At 35.4% G+C, this 4,070-nt stretch overlaps 1 long non-coding RNA gene across 1 annotated transcript in view; it reads left to right on the plus strand.

Annotated features, from left to right (window-relative positions):
- Window positions 1-1,905, plus strand: part of LOC124949172 — a 2,166-nt gene extending 261 nt beyond the window's left edge. Inside the window, exons 2-3 of the long non-coding RNA XR_007100984.1 lie at window positions 409-911; window positions 1,519-1,905. This is a non-coding gene — a long non-coding RNA (uncharacterized LOC124949172). The remainder of the gene's footprint in view (window positions 1-408; window positions 912-1,518) is intronic.
- Window positions 1,906-4,070: the final 2,165 nt, after the last annotated feature.

Here is a 4,070-nt window from a genome sequence, read left to right on the forward strand (position 1 = left end):
CTATCGTCGTATCACCATCGTTCGTCGTTGTTCAAGCTTTTTTCGGTTATTTTTCATCGGTGAAAAAAGATTTACCTGAGAAGACTCGTTTTATACCAGTACCTACGTATCAAAACTTCGTCATTTAAGACTAACGTTTCCGTCTTCGTCTCCGTTTCTTCGTAACCGAGTTCAGACGAGAGACTACTAAATCGAGAGTCTTTAAAATTCCATCACGCGAACCTTGGATCTTTACCTTCTCTTTCTCTCAATACTTATAAATACCCATATATGTATATATGGTATTTATCTATACATATGTATATATATATATATATATATATATATATTTACATATATGCAGATAAACATATATCTGCATAACCTACTTACTACTGACCTACAGATACATTTTCTTCTCATTTTCAGAGTTCGAGTCATCGTCTCTTTCGTCGTCTTCGTTGTCGTCGTATCGTTTGCCATCGATACAACACGCCATTCTTCTTCTTATCTCGAACCTACCAAGCGAACACGTTCGATCTCGTCTCAAAACCGAACTCGATAACAGCCGAGGTCTGGCAAGCGTGTAATTTTCCACCGCTTATCCAACCACTCTACGACCGGGATCCATTCTCTTGTCAGATCGGGCCGAGTCACGGAAGGTGTGAGGGGACAAAAAAGTCTCGGGTGGGAGAGTAAAAGAGAGAGAGAGAGAGAGAGAGAGAGAGAAAGAGAGAGAGAGAAAGAGAAGGAGAAGGAGAGAGGGGAAGGAAGGGGATAAATCTCGTTACAGCTCTCGAGATACATCCTTCGTAATCGAGCACGGCACACGGTGCTTGCGCAGCTTGCTTCCACGATGCGCCGTGACGACGGACGCTAATAGCGTTCGCACGACACCTTTCGAGAGTAAAGGAGACTCGTCAAGAGAAAAAGTAAGATAAAGAGAGAGAGAGAGAGAGAAATAGAAAAAGAAAGGTCATGCCATTGCATTGTTATTAAGTTCCTATCGCATATTCAACACAGTCTATAGAAATTTTAAGTATTGCTGGATATTCAAACAATACATACTTTAAACGAACGAAGAAATAATAATAATAATGTTAATAATAATAATAATAAGATCTTAATAGTACGTAAATATCTCAATAATGAAACGTTCCACGCGAGATGTATGATAGTTACGAATTCATTTTGTTGACAGTTACATATATATATATATATATATATATATATATATATATATATATATATATATATATATATATCCACTATCTACCAAATTTATAATGATAAATAAAAAGCATCGTTGATTCGTTAAATTGTAAACTATTACTTATCTATCTATGATTGAAGAAATCAAAAGCATTTATATCAAACTTTGACGATTTTTCTCTGTATAATTTTTTTTTCTTCTTTTTCCTCTTTCTTCTTTTTTATCGTTGAATTAATTAACCATCCACTTCTTCTAACTCGATTATATATATATATATATATATAAATATATTATATTTATAATGAAATACGATATCTGTTTATTAGATACGATACGATGTACTAACTTAAGCGTAATTGACGAGAAGTCTAGGACAGGTCACGCGAAGGTATTCTTACAGCAAAGGTCGCTGCCACGGCAAAAGCTGGTGAACGTTTCGCATCGCTCGTTTCCTCTTCGAACGAACAATCAGATCTATTTATGTATCACAGATACATGTATGTACATACATACAGATACATACATATATATCTAAATACTTATTTATATCCTTAGACATAAATATTCCATCTGTCTCCTCATTTTCGATTTAGATTTAAAACGTTCATCATGTAGTACTGAAATATTTAAATAAGTAACTATAATACATCCGCGAAAGAAAAGAAAAAAAAAATCTGTTCATCCTCTCTCTCTCTCTCTCTCTCTCTCTCTCTCTCTCTCTCTCTCTCTCTCTCTCTCTCTTGTTCTCTCTCTTTCTCTCTGTTTTTTTATCTCCCATTCTTCAATCGATTGAATGTGAGCATATCTTGTACTTACACATACTTACTTACAATACACGATATTTACCTACTATCTATTAAATTCACTTGTCTCGGAAGACCGATCCTACATTGATGCGTAACCAAAGCCAAGTTATTATTTAACACTGCCTTCCCCCTTCCTCTCAACTTTACTTTTCTTCTTGCAAGTTCGAATAAATGAATCGACAGATAAGTGTAAGATACTTAATACAGGTACAAATAACATCCTTGCACAAAAATCATTAGATTGATTTCTTATTAAAATTTTATATTACAATAAGACAATAAAATTTTATAAAAATTAGACTATTTTAATTGTAATTCTCTCTTTCTTTATCCCTCATTCTCTCTCCCTCTCTCTCTCTCTATCTCTATCTCTCTCTCTCTCTCTCTCTCTCTCTCTTTCTCTCTTTTGCTCTCTCCTTCATTTACACATACACGTGCACATATTTATTTTCGGTAATATAAAAAAAACAGAACGAACGAACAACGTACAATTGAAAATAATAAGTTAACACTAACAAAAAAAATTGCAATGAATAATCACTTATTAGATACTTACTTATTTAGATAAGTACTTACTTACTACTTACATACGTAGATACTTATTATCATTATCAGTTTATAATCGAGCAGAAAACGTCGATGCAAGTCCCGTGCAAACGATTTTCCTTCTTAAAATGAGGAACGATAGAGAGAGAGTAGAATAGTGGGGAATATATTCTCTCTCTCTCTCTATTTTCTCTCCCGCCAGTACTACAAGCTCGTGTAGGTATACACACACACAATATGTATACATATATATACATATATATATTAGTTCCTCGTACACGTCGAACCCCTCTCAACCAAGTAGAAACATAATTCTAGCCACGCCTATCGTCGATCTTCCCTCTCTCTCTCTCTTTCTATTTCTCTCTCTCTTATACCAACGGCTCTGAGGTTATCGTCATCGTTCGGTCTGTCTTTCTTCCACTCATAAGTAACTCGCGTTCGTCCCTCGTGATGTTCCGGTCTACCAATCCGCTCCCAACTTCGATATTGGACTCCTCCTATGCGAGCTTTCCATTGGTCGCTTCATTTTCGCTGGCCTTTGAAGTCTCACCTTTGAAGAGACCGATTTATACCGTACATGATGTTTACCCCCTCTCTCTCTCATCCAACTACGTTGCTTTTCTCTCTTTCTCTTTCTCTCTCTCTTTCTCTCTCTCTATCTCTATCTCAATTTCTAGAGTACTTACATGCGCAAACTTTCTCGCTCTTCGTTAGATTTCCTATGGTTCTCTCTCTCTCTCTCTCTCTCTCTCTCTCTCTCTCTCTCTCTGTCGAAAAATTACAGAGGGATTCGTACGATGTAGGGTGGTGTACGAAACTACCCTTCCCACCCGTCCATCCTATAACACGAATCCTCATTCTCTACTATATGTATGTAGAATTCGTAAGCAAATGGATTTATTTGCAACTTTGTAGATTTAACGAGATCAGATCAAGAAATTGAACAGTACGATCGACTTAAATTTAATTTATCACCCTGAAGAGAAATCATATAAATCCTTTTTCGAAAAGAAGTTAAATCTAATTTTAAATTCGAACGAAAAAAAAAAAATAAAAAGAAATGTAGGCATCTAACGAATGTTTGAAGGATAAATAACAAAGAAAAGAATAGGAGATAATGATACGAAGGAATCGTGATTTCCGAGTTGTTGTGAGTTAGATAAGTATCTATCTATCTATTTATCCATCTATTTATCCATTTAAAGCGTAAAAATAAAAAATGGAAGAAGCGCTAGAAATGACGTAGCTTCTTAAAAGGATTTAAATAGGTATTTATCTATTTATCTATCCATCTAATTATCTACTTATCCATTTAAAACGTAAAAATAAAAAATAAAAGTTTTAGAAAGGACGGCACTGCTTAAGAGAAGTTAGATACATAGGTAGGCGAGGTAACCTTTTGTGGTTCGTCGAAGTAAATACTTACCTGTAGGTCAATCCTCGGTTATTCAAGGAGCGAACAATGTTGCTTCTATGGCCGCGACCAATCGGACAAACGATCGTTGCTTTGTTATCCCCTAGCG

This window comes from Vespa velutina, chromosome 5 (assembly GCF_912470025.1).
Source record: "Vespa velutina chromosome 5, iVesVel2.1, whole genome shotgun sequence".
NCBI classification, from domain to species: domain Eukaryota; kingdom Metazoa; phylum Arthropoda; class Insecta; order Hymenoptera; family Vespidae; genus Vespa; species Vespa velutina.